Raw genomic sequence first — 13,632 nt, forward strand, 5'->3', positions numbered from 1 at the left:
AGTTTTATCTTTTATTCTTTATTTTATTTTATTTTATTTATTTTATTTTATTTTATTTTATTTATTTTTATTTTATTTTATTTTATTATTTATTTTATATTTTATTTGTGTAGTTAAAATCTAATGTCTCTTTATTGATTTTTGTCTAGATGATCTGTCCAATGCTGACATTGTGGTGTTGAAGACCCATCTGTTAACTGTGTTTTTTTGTGTGTGTCCTTTCCCTGTTGTGATTCAAGATTGTTATTGAATGGTGTTGCCTTATTCATGACATTTTGTTAATTGTTTTGTGGTTGTTTTATTTAACCTGCATTTCTTTAATTTCCCTTTTTGTTTTTCTCTGCTGTTTGGTATTTTGGTTTTTTGTAGGGATAGTATACAATTTTTTCCTTTGTGTGTGTGTGTGTGTGTGTGTATCTGCTCTACTAATGAGTTTTTTTCCCTTCTGTGTTATCATGATGGTAGATAGTGTTATTTTGCTTAAAGATGTAGGACTCCCTTAGGGATTTCACATAGGGCCAGTCTAGTGGTGATGAAATTCCTTGGTTTTTGGCTGTGTGGGGAAGACATTATCTCTTCTTTATTTCTTAATGATAGATTTCCATATACAGTATTCTTGGCTGGCAGTGTTGGTTTTATGTTTGTTTGTTTGTTTGTTTGTTTGTTTATTTCCCAAACACAATATATCACCCCATTTTGTCTTGGCTTCAAAGGTTTCTGCTGAGTAATCTGCTATTAGTATGGTGGAGATTCCGTTAAAGGTGACCAATTATTTTCTCTTTTTGTTTTTATAGTATTATTCTTTTCTTTAACTTTTAACAATTTGACTACAATGTGCCTTGGAGAGGACTTTTGGAGAGGTTAAATTTGCTTGGGGACTTTTAATCCTCTTGGATCCAGAAGTTCATTTCTGTCCCAGTACATGGGATGTTTTCAGCTATCATTTTCAGTTAATGCATTTTTGATGCTTTTCCCTTGATATCATTGGATTTCTTCATTCTTTTAATTATTTTTTTTGTCTTAGTAGATTATTCAAAAGACGTCTTCAGTTCAGAATTATTTTTTTTTCTGCTTGATCTATCTTTTTGCTTAAGCTCTCAATTGTGTTTTTTATTTCATTAAATGATTCTTCAATTCTAAGATTTTTTATTGGTTCTTTTCAGATGTGAATTTTCTGATTTTGCTGTGTTGTGTATCTATATTATCTTTAATCTTGCTGAATTTTTTGAAGATCATTATTTAGAATTCCTTTTCTGGGATTTCACAGATTTCCTTTTCTCTGAGGTACTGGGGAATTATTGTATTTCTTTGGAGGGGCAGCAGGGTGTCATGTTTTCTTTTCTTTTCTTTCTGTTTTTTTTTAGTGTTTCTTGTATTTCTACATTGATGTTTGGGCACCTAGTGGAACAGTCACTTCTTCTAATCTTCTGGAACAGCTTTTGAAGAGAGAAACTCTTTCCCATATATGTGTTCTATAATGTCAGTTGGATAGGACATTTTAGATTTGGTTCTGGGTGAGCACAGTAGTATAGTCTCTGTATGATTTCTTTGAACGTATTCTATGTTGGAGTTGTATGTGAGTGCCTCCCAAGCCTAGGTGCTGGGGCTCTTGGCAGTATTTTGCTAGAGTGGGTGATACTGGGTGGGCTTGCTGGGGCTGCAAGTATGGCCTTGAGTTCCTTGTGGATTCTCTGGTGTGCTCAGTCTTTTCTCAACTGAAATGGGTGTCCCTGGACAGGGTCACCAGGATTATGATCAGGATTTTGGGTTTCCAAGAGAGGTGCTGTAGCAATTGGCTGTTCCTCCACTAACATTGGCTTGGATGGAATGGTAAAGAATGGGACTGCACAACCCTGGGAGAAGTGCTGAGACTGCAGTTCCTTAGTTGGAGTGGCTAACCCTGGGGGAGGTTTCTGGGGCTGCAGCTGACCTCAGATTTCTGGGAGTGATGCTAAGGTGTTATGCATCTCCTCAGCTGTAATAGGTGATACTGGATGAGATCCCTCATTCATGGGCAAGATCTTGAGCCCCTGGGAAAAGCATTGGAATGCTCTGCAGCCCCTTAGCTGGAGTGAGTAATAGTGGATGAGCTCAGTGATGGTGTGGCCAGAATCCTATAGCCCTGAGAAAAATGCTCTACACCTTCTCAGCTTAGATAGACATCCCCAGATGGAATTGCTGGGACCACTTTGGACTTCAACAGTGATGCTGTGGTACTCAGCAGCTCACATAGGCTTCTCTGGGCAAGGTCTCTGGGGTAGTGTGTGAGATCCTGCATCCCCAAGAGAGACACTAGGTAGCTCCGCATCTCCTCAGCTGCAGTGGTCTAATCTGGGTGAGATCACTGGTGTCATGAGTAGGACCCTGCACCCCTAAGAGACAAGCTGGGATGCTCTACAACTCCCCAGCTGGGGTGGGTAGCCCTAAATGAGCTCACTGAAGCTGTCAATGGGACTCTGTTATAATGTGGCCATCTACACGCTGGCAAGAGAGCCCCTACTGGAAACCAACCCTGCTGAACCCTTGATTTCAGATTTCTAGCTTCCATAAAAGGGGGAAAATTGATTTCTAGTGTTTTAATCTATCTAGTCTGTGGTATTATTATGGCACACCAAGCTGAATAATATACTGGGTAATATCTTCATTGTAATTCTTAACTTCATCACATCTTTTGACATATAAGGTAATACTTAATCTTTTGTCATAGGACATTGACATACCTTTTGTTGGTTCACCACTGTCTACCATTCAGCCTACTACAGTCACCAATCTCCTGTTGGCTCACATCTCCCCAGAGTAAGATGGAACTCCTTCTTGTTTCTGTAAACAATAAATCTTCAAGCAGTAGCTGCATACTAGAGGTCAATACTACTTTATATTCAGTTTCTTCCTTCAAATTAAAAGATGACAACAACAACAACAACAACAACAAAATACTACAATTTAGGTATTTTTACCTTCTTTGGCAGAGCAGTAAAAAACAGAGGTTCTGCAAAGATATTTAAAATGTCTGAGGACCAATTTCATTTAAGTGCTAAGCCAGAATTGGTATCCACATTTTTTTTTCTCCAAAATACATAATATTTTCCCCAAATCTGTTTTCATTCTGATGTTATTTCAACAGATTCAATAAGGCTTCTTTTTATAAAAAGCCATCTCACTGACTATACTGAAGAATACTTTTATGATGTTTAAAAGAAAGCAGTTCTTCAATTAAATATTGTTTTTGTATTTAAAAAATTTAACTTTTCATGCTTTGGTGCTCACACCAGTGAAGGGATGTACAATTATTCCCATTGTTAAAGTAGTTAATGTGTGCGCTTTTTTTTCTTGAAACAAAATTGAGATAACTTCAATATTGACGTAAAAGGTAGAAATCTAGACACCCCAGTTACTTAAAAGATGAGCACATGGGCAGCTTTCGGCAAATTTATGGAGGACAACATTTGCACTTTTATTCTTTTCCCCTCTTCTTTGTGTACTTAACAGTAAATGGTGACTGCAGTGGATTGAATGCCCCCCCCCCAATTCATTGAAGCTTAATCCCCACAGTAAATGATGAGGGTGGGAAATCCTTTTATGTTAATTGAAAGGTCAGGCCTTGGGGAGATGATTGGATTGTGGGGATTACACCCTCATAAATGGATTGATCCATCCTGGAGTAAAGGTAGTGGTTTTAGTGGCTTTAAAAAGAAAATGAAAGAAGAGATTAGTCTCTCTCTCTCTGCTTTTCCATTCTTGCCATGTGACAGTCGGCACTGCTGTAGAGTCACATCACCAGATGTGTTCCCTGGATTGTGGACTTCCCAGCCTATGAGGCTGTGAGCAATAATAGTTTTCTTACCAACTACCCAGTTCCAGGTATCTTGTCATAAGCAACAGAAATGGACTAATACAAAGCCCCTTTTATCTCCCACCCCAAATAACAAAGATCCACTAGAATAAAGAATAAATAGATGGATAAATGGATGGATGGATAGATAGATAGATAGATAGATAGATAGATAGATAGATAGATAGATAGATAGATAGATAGACAGATAGGTAGGTGACATATAAAATCTTATATTCTGGACATATTTCTTCAGCCTCACCTCCAAATTCTGGGAACATTTTTATAAATACACTTAATTTCCATGAGAAAATATAATTAAGCAAGCATAAAATTGATCAATCTGCTGCATAGTTATATTTTTAGAAATGTATCAGATACCTACCCTAAAATATAATTTCTTCCATTGCTGAGCTTCCTTAACTAAGTTAGGTTTTCTCCTGTTTGTTTCTTGGTAAACCACTATCCCAGAACTTACGTTGTGCTGTCAGTTTCATTTTATTGGTTTGACTCGCTGTATCATCCAGGTCTGTGGTTACACGTAACAAATGGTTAATTCAAAAAAGTTAAATAAAGGGGTTTATTGGTTGAACACCAGGAGTTCGTAGTAGCAAAGAGAAGACAGGAGAAACAAGCCGTGGGAGCAGGCAGAAACCAAAGCTGCTGGAGAAGATTGGTACCCGACCCACGAGAAGAGTTTTATTTTAGAAACAACTTAGACAAAGAACCCTACTGGAATTAACATACCTAACCATTGTAGCCCCTGCTTAATGTGGTTAATTTGATTCTAAGGATGGAGCTTCTAATGACCTAATTTGCATCACGTGCCCATATCTTGATGGGTCAGGGAATTTGATACACAATTAATACTTGGGATATACCATACCAATGAGAGAAATGTCATCCTCTAGAAAGAAATTAGAGACAATTAGGAAAACAGAAGGAATCATGGGCGGGCATTGAGGAGAAAATGGGAGATCCCTGAGATCAAGAAATTTGTTATTAATCTTTTATTTCAGTTCTAAACATGATACTGTTATAGAGTGTAAGGACAATAAATGTCTGTTGACTCATATTGTTGGAAGTAATTCAAATTGCCACATTTTGGAAAGATTTCTCTATCCACAAATGTCCATTTCCCTTGATTAATCACTGATCCTTTATTCTTTTTATCTTAAGAAGTATATCATAAATAAATGATGAAAAGGAAGAACAACTAAAAAGAATTGAGTGCAAAATGTGTACTAGCTTCCAAGTATGCACTGATGAATAAGGCATAATATCTTCCCTTCAGGAGTTTCTAGCCTATGAGGAGAGTCAGACTTTTAAACCAGTGACTTCAGTGAAACAAGTTATAATGCAAACTGGTACCAAGAGGGTTGATGCTCATCACAATATTATCCACATAAATGTCAAAAATCTTTATCCATAACATGAATTTTTTCAGAATCCGCTCTGAATTCCTTTAAGCCTATAAAATATAGATACAAGGCATATATATCATCATTTTATGTTATCAGTGTAAAAACAATAAAAATAGCATGGGCTCTTTATATTTGTGACCACATAAGATATTCATGTGTGTGAATATTGACAAAAACTGGGGGAAACATCCAGAAATAATAATATTTGTTGCTTGAATAATGTATGAGTTTTATCTTTCAATTTCCTTTAATGCTGTTTTATATATATATATATATATATATATATATATATATATAAATCCCAGGACTATTTATTCAGTTATCTGATTGCTCAACATTAACAAAATGCAGTAAAATTGCTCCTTTCCAGTTAGTGTGATTTAATCCATTCTTCATGATTTTGCAGCTGTGGTTCTTGCTGTGAATTCCAAAGGAGACTTTCTTTCAGAATTAATGTTTATTTATTTCCCCCTGTTTTTAACCTGTTTTCTCAAAGCATCTTTAAGTTGAGGTTTGTGGGAAGACAGGTGGTGGATGCTCAGTGGATTTTAGTTGGAATAAATAGATGTTTTTGACTCTGGTTAAGAATGATATTCTTTTTAACCCTGCTATCCAACAGCACCTATCTACTTAGGAGTCCCAAGTGCTTTAAACTCTCTATTAACAGCATAAAATTAACCCTCTTGCTACAAAACTCTTTTCTACAGGATCCTCTATTTCTGTAGAGTAATTCAAATTTCATAACATCTAGCTTCTCTCTCAACATATGATCACTTTCCAATCTCTTTGCAATCACCAGTATTGACACATCATTTCAGCCTTTGTTATGATCTACCTACCCATTTTTTTAAATGTATGTTACATTCCTTGAGAAGAGCCATTTATTTTATTTTCTTTTTTTTATTGGTTACGAATATTCATGAGATACAAAGCTGATTGTCAGCCCTCTTGTCCATGATGTGAGAGCCAGATTCATACTGATGGCATACCCATTACCGCAAATTGCATTTGTACATTGTGTCACCCACCCAATTATCCCCAACCTCCCTCTTCCTCTTCCCTTCACCCCAATTCTGCTTTGTAGCACAAGCACTGATCTCTCCCTCTGCAAGTCCAATGCACTACAGTGGTCTTTCCTTCTTTCTTTCTCTCTTACCTTGCCCTTATGAGTGACTATATGTGGTATTTATCTCTCTGTGCTTTGCTTATTTCACCCAACATAAGTTTCTCCAGGTTCATCCATATTGTTGCTAATGGGAGGATTTCATTCTTTGTTATGGCAGAGTAGTATTCCATGGTGGATGTATACCACAATTTCCTTATGCAATCATCCTTTGATGGACATATAGTTTGGTTCCCTGTCTTGGCTACCATAAACAGAGCTATGATGACAATGGGAGTGTAGGTATCCCTTCGACATGATGATTTCCACTCCTCTGGGTATATACACAGACATGTGACTACTGGATCTTATGGAAGATCTATCTGTAGTTGCTTGAGGAACCTGCATACTGTTTGCACAGTGGTTGTACTAATTTAAAGTCCCACCAACATTTGTTATTCACCGTCTTTTTTATTATAACCAGTCTAATTGGGGTGAGGTGGTAACTCAATGTAGTTTTAATTTGCATTTCCCTGATAACTAGTGATGTTGAGCATTTTTTCATGTACCCGTTGGCCATTTATATGTCATCCTTTCAGAAATGTCTATTCAGCTCCTTTGCATATTTTTAAGTGAGTTATTTGGTTTTTACTGCATAATTGCTTGAGTTCTATATATATTATGGATATTAATCCCTTGTTGGATGCATAGGCAGCAAAAATTTTCTCCCACACTGTAGGTTGTCATTTCATTCTGTTGACTGATTCCTTTGCTGTGCAGAAGCTTTTTAGTCCCATTTTATAGTCCCATTTGTTTATTTTTTTCTTTTACTGCTTGTGCTCTTGGGCTCATGTTCATAAAGTCTGTACCCAAACTTAGCTGCTGAAGTGTTTCACATATATTTTCCCTTAGTATTTTTACAGTTTCAGGTCATATACTTAAGTCTTTAATCCATTTTGAGTTGATTTTAGTGTATGGTGAGAGTTTCATTCTTCTACAAATGGATATCCAGTTTTCCCAGCACCACTTATTGATGAGGCAGTCTTTTCCCCAGTGCAGACTTTTGTTGCCTTTGTCCAGTATCAGATGGTCGTAAGCCTGAGGGGTGATTTCTGAGTTCTCAATTCTACTCCACTGGTCTGAATGTCTATTTTTATACCAGTACCATGCTGTTTGGGTTACAATATCTTTATAGTATAATTTGAAGTCAGGTAGTGTTATGGTTCTGGCTTTAATTTTTTTACTCAGGATTGCTTTGGCTCTTCAGGGTCTTTTGTTGTTACATAGGAAGGACAACATTTTTTTTTTCCATTTCTGTGAAGAATGTCATTGGTATTTTGAAGGGGATTGCATTGATTATGTAGATCACTCTCGGTAGTATAGACATTTTCACAGTGTTAATTATTCCAATCCAAGAGCATTGAATATCTTTCCATCTTTTTGTATCTTCTTTGATTTCTTTCAGAAGTGATTTGTAGTTCTTTTTTGGAGGTCTTTCACCTCCCTGGTTAAATTGATCCCTAGGTATTTTATTTTTTTCATGACAATTGAAAAGGGGCTTACTTTTTAGATTTCTCTTTCTGTTAGTTCATTATTTGAGTATATAAATGCAACTGATTTGGGGCACTTATTTTGTATCCTGCAAAGTTACTTAAGTTATTTACCATCACTAGGAGGTTTTTGACAGAGTCTTTAGATTTTTATCATATCATCTGCAAATAGGGAAAGTTTGACTTCGTCTTTTCCAGTCTGGATTCCCTTTTTTTCCTTTTCTTCCCTGATTGCTCTGGCTAGTACCTCCAGTACTATGTTAAATAGATGTGGTGAGAGTGGGCATCCTTCTCTTGTTTCTGTTCTTAAGGAAAGGACCCTCTTTGTTTCCAAATTCAGAATGATATTTGTGGTGGGCTTGTCGTAATTGGCTTTTATTGTGCTGAGATATTTTCCTTCTATAAGTAATTTGTTGAGAGTCTTCATCATGAAGGGATGCTGAATTTTGCCAAATGCTTTTTCAGCATCTATTGAGTTAATCATATGATCTTTGTCCTTGAGTTTGTTGATGTGTTGTATCACCTTTATTGGCTTTCATGTGTGGAATCAATCTTGCATCCCTGGGATAAATCCCATATGATCATAGTGTTTAATTTTTTGATATGTTTCTGTATTCTGATTGTTAATATTTTGTTGAGGATTTTTGCATCTGGGTTCATGAAGGATATTCTCCTGTAATTTTGTTGTTGTTGTTGTTGTTGTTGTTGTTGTTGTTGTTGTTGTTGTTTCTTTATCTGATTTGGGTATCAGATTTATTTTGGCCTCATAGAATGAGTTTCGGAGAGTAGCTTCTGTTTTAATTGTTTGAAATAGTTTGAGGAGAATTCGTATTAACTCCTCTTTAAAAATTTGAAAGAATTTAACTGTAAAGACATTCACACCCACACTTTTCTTTTTTGGAAGACTGTCGATTACTGCTTCAGTCTTCTTGCTTGTTATTGGGTTGTTCAGGCTTTCTATCTCTTCTTGGTTCAGTCTTGGTACTTTGTATATCTAGAAACTCTTCCATATCCTCCAGATTTTCATATTTGTTGTTATACAGTTGCTTATAATAGTCTCTAATGATTCTTTGTATTTCTGTGGCATCAGTTGTAATGTCTCCCTTTTCATTTCTGATTTTTGTTATTTGGGTCTTTTTTGTGTGTGTTAATCTAGCTAATAGTGCATCTATTTTGTTTATCTTCTTGAAAAAGCAACATTTTGTTTTATTGATCTTTTCTATATTGGGGGTGTCTCTATTTCATTTAGTTTTCCTCTGATCTTAATTATTTCTTTCCTTCTGGTACATTTAGGATTGTATTGTTGTTGTTTTTCAAGCTCTTTGAGGCATAGTGTTAGGTCGTTTATTTGAAGTCTTTCCATTCTTTTGATGTAAGCTTTTATTGTAATAAATCTGCCTCTTAGTACTGCTTTTGCAGTATCCCACAGGTTTTAGCATGACATATCTTTATTTTCATTAGTTCCTAGAAGTTTTTGGATTTCCTATTTAATTTCTTCTTGGACCCATAGGTCAATCAGGAGCCTATTATTTAGTTTCCATGTATTGGTATAGTTTCCAGAGTTCTGCTTATTATTAATTTCCAATTTTAGTCCATTGTGGTTGGAAAAGACACTTGGAATGATTTCAATTTTTTTAAATTTACTGAAGCTAGACTTGTGACCTCATATGTGGTCTATCCTGGACAATGTTCGATGAGCTGAAGAGAAGAAAATATATTCTTCAGTTGTTGGTTGAAATGTTCTGTATATATCTGCTGGGTCCAGTTTGTTTAATGTGTAGTTTAAATCCTGTATCTCTTTGTTGATTTGTTGACTGGAAGATCTGTCCCATACTGAGAGAACTGTTCAGGTCACTCACTATTAACATATTGGGGCCTATTTCTTTCTTTAGGTCTAAAAGTCTTTGCTTTATATATTTGGTTGCTCCAGTATTGGGTGCATATATACTTATGATTGTTATGTCTTCTAGCTGGATAGATCCTTTTATCATTATATAGTGGCCTTCTTTTTCTCTTTTTATGTTTTTTGGTTTTAAAGTCTATTTCATCCTATGTAGGAATAGGTACTCCTGCTTGTTTTTGGTTTCCATTTGCATGGTATATCTTTTTCCATCCCTTCACTTTTAGTCTGTGTGTATCTCTATATGTAAGATGGGTCTCCTGAAGACAGCATATACTTGGTTCTAACTTTTAAATCCAATCAGTCAATCTGTGCCTTTTGAATGGGGAGTTTAATCCATTCACATTTAGGGTGATTATTGACAGATATTGTTTAATTCCTGTCATTTAATTGCTTTTTGTTTAGATGTTTTAAATATCTTATGATACTTACTTCCCCTTTTATTTCTCTTCTTCAATGTTAGTTGGATATTTGAGGTGGCATGATTTAGCTTCTTGCTCTTTCTCACTGGCCTTTTTGTTTTAAGAGCAGATTTTGCTCTTTCTTGGGCATCTGTGGTAGTGACATTCATTATTCAGATTCCAGATGAAGGACTCCCTTGAGAATCTCTTGCAGGGCTGGTTATGTGGTGGTGAACTCTCACAATTTTTGTTTGTCTGGGAAATACACTATTTCTCCTTCATTTCTGAAGGAAGGCCTTGCTGGGTAAAGAATTCTTGACTGGAAATTTATTTCTTTTAGCATTTTGAATATATCATTCCACTTTCTTCTGGCCTGTAGTGTTTTAGTTGAGAAGTATGCTGTTAGCCTGGTAGAGGCTCCCTTATAGCTGACTTGATGCTTTTCTCTTGCTGCTTTGAGAATTCTCTCTTTGTCTTTGAGCTTTGCAAATTTGACTATCATGTGCCTTGGAGAGGATCTTTTGGGATTGAATCTGTTTGGAGAACCTTTAAGTTTCCTGGATCTGAAGGTCTGCATCTCTCTCTACCCCTGGAATATTTTCTGTTATTATTTCCTTGAATAGGTTTCCAAAACCTTTCCTGCCTCCTCCCTTTCTGGAATACCCACAATTTGGATGTTAGAGCACTTGAGTTTGTCTGTTATCTCTCTTAGATTTTCCTAATTATTTTTTAGTTCTTTTTAACTTTTTTTGTCTGCCTGGGTTATTTCAAAAAGTCCATCTTTGAGATCTGAAATTCTTTCTTCTGCTTGCTGTAGCCTGCTGCTTAAGCTCTCTGTTGTGTTTTTAGTTTCCATAAGTGAATCTTTCATTTCTAGGAGTTCTGGTACATTCCTTTTAATGTATTAATCTCTTTGTAAATTTCCTCCTTCATATTCTGGATATTTTTTCTTGTTTCTTTTTGTTCTCTTATTGAGTCTTCTTTTATTTCTTCCAGCTTTCTTAAGATCATTGCTCAGAATTCTTTTTCAGAAGTGTCAAGTATTCCCTGTTCTCTGGGGTCTGGAATTTAAGCATTACTGTATTCCTTTGGTGGTGTCATATCTTCTTGTTTGTTTTTAGTTCTAGTATTTTTTGGTTGATGTTTAGTCATCTGATAGAGAACTTGCTTCTTCTGTTACACTGGGGTTGGCTATTAGGATAACAACTTCCTCCTCTATTTGCAGGCTCTACTGGTGACCCTTCTTATATCAGTGAAGTCAGTTGTAGAGTGGCCCTGGCTGCGACTATGGTGGTAAACTGTCCTTGTGGTGACAGAAGGTGTGGCAGTATCTATAGTACACCATCTTGGCTCCTGTTCTAGCTTTCCATGGCTGTAGACTGAACCCCGGGTGCTGTGCAGGTCTCAGCTCACCTTAGTGCCTGCTGGGCTGTGTTCTTCTCTCCTCCCACCCCACCAGGGCCTTAGACTGGAACCCAGTGCCACACAGGTCTTGGCTCACTTTGGTGGATGCTGGGCTGTTTGCACTTCCCTTCTCCCTCAGCCTTAAGTTAGACCATGGTGCTAGAATGGTCTGGTCTTGGCTCACCTTGGCCGCTGCTGGGCTGTGTGCACTTCCCTTCCCCCTGCGGCCTTAGACTGGGCCCTAGTGCCACAAGGGTCTCCCTAACTCATCATTTTAATAATTTCATTAATGATCTACTCATTCTAATTCATTTTGTTCCATATTTGTTTGTATACTGCTGCCACATCATGCTGGCAGGGGGTATATCCATATCCTCACTCTGATTTTAAAATATCCTAAGGGTTCCCTTTTGGCTATTATGTTAAGTACAAACATTGTCAGTTTTTGGATCCCCTTTTACTGTATAAATTTTTTATTATTATTATTACTCTACTCCTACCCTATAAATCAACATTTCAGCTCTTTGTCTTCTTTGTCTTTGTTTAAAATGTTTCCCTCACTTGGAATGCCCTCCCTCATTCCTGCCTTAATTATTTGGAGTCCCATTTTAAAGATCATCCTTTCCATCACGTCTTTTCTTATTATCTTAAGTGAGATTGACCTCCATCCTTCCAAATTATATACAACTCTGTTTGTGTCCACTTGTACTTAATGTGTTTTACATTAGAGTTATTAATGTGAATAACAGTGAGATTGTGTAAACTCTGTAAAGACAAAAACAGCATATTTCTCCTCTTTGCATCCACCAAAGGCATCTAACACAGAACACTGGCTTGATCATCATCTTGATTTAAAGGCTAGCTCCAGAGTTTATTGAAGAGATGTAATAGGATTAAGAAGGACAAAATGTGGGGTTTTTTTTGTTTAATTATATTTTTTTATTCCAAGAGAAGATACAGAAGGGAGATAAGAAGTAGAAGACCTAATCCAGGGAAGGACTGCAGAGAAAGTGGGAGTGAGAGAGGGGAAAACACTAAGTGCTTTCTGGATTTCAGTCAGTGAAGTTAAGCTTCTTTAAGTGCAGATAAATAATTTATTTACTTTATTTATTTATTGTTATACCCAAAGCCCAGCATTTGGGTGATTTAATATAGGAACTGTTTAGTGAACTTAGGTGCTTTATTTTCTACTACTTTTCTAATATTCTACTAACTTTATTAATAATCTTTTTTACATAAATATTCTATCAGTTTTATTAAGTATCTTTGGTTTTTATTTGTATAAAGATATTATTTTTGTAAGAATGTTTCCTCGCTGAAAAATATGTAGAACCAGGTGAGGTTTTTACGTAGAAAATAATACAAGTGGAAAGCCTGGGTGACTTTTGAGTGTTCCAAACAGACCACGTCTCAGCCTTAGTCCTTCTGGGACCCCAGTGGTTAGAAACCTAATTTCTTCCTCTACTATGATCCAGTGTGATCAAAGTTTCAGACTTAGTCAACTTAGCCGAGTTTACTTTTGGTCTATCTTAAACACTACCCTCACAAACCGATGAGCTTAACAACATATTCAAATAAGCTCTGCCCCCAAAAATACATACACATTTGAGTGGATATTATTAAACCTGCTCATATTGATATTAACATACATTAATCATGGTATACCATTCTCTGGCCAAAACCAAGAAGCTGTTTTTTGTTTGTTTGTTTGTTTTATTTAATGTTCCTAAAGAATTAAAATTTAGAATAATATTCAGGATTTCCTGAGGTATAAAGCAGAATTTATTGAATCAATGGAGTAAATATATTTCTCTATGTAAATTATGAGATCTTATAAAACATGTTCTTCTTTACCGAGAAAATGAGGTATGCCCTTTTTATTTCTCAAATACACCGGGGGTTAAAATAAAGAGAAAGGATATAATTTCTGCTTTTTGAGGGATAAAGATCCTTAAAATCTTATGCAAAGAATAAGTATTTTTAGTAGGAAAATAATTCCATTGAACATCACTAATGAAA

At 36.0% G+C, this 13,632-nt stretch overlaps 1 protein-coding gene across 1 annotated transcript in view; it reads left to right on the forward strand.

Annotated features, from left to right (window-relative positions):
- Positions 1-13,632, forward strand: part of LUZP2 (leucine zipper protein 2) — a 502,288-nt gene that overhangs the window by 465,548 nt on the left and 23,108 nt on the right. The window lies entirely within an intron of this gene.

This window comes from Cynocephalus volans, chromosome 4 (assembly GCF_027409185.1).
Source record: "Cynocephalus volans isolate mCynVol1 chromosome 4, mCynVol1.pri, whole genome shotgun sequence".
In the NCBI taxonomy this organism is placed as follows: Eukaryota; Metazoa; Chordata; class Mammalia; order Dermoptera; family Cynocephalidae; genus Cynocephalus; species Cynocephalus volans.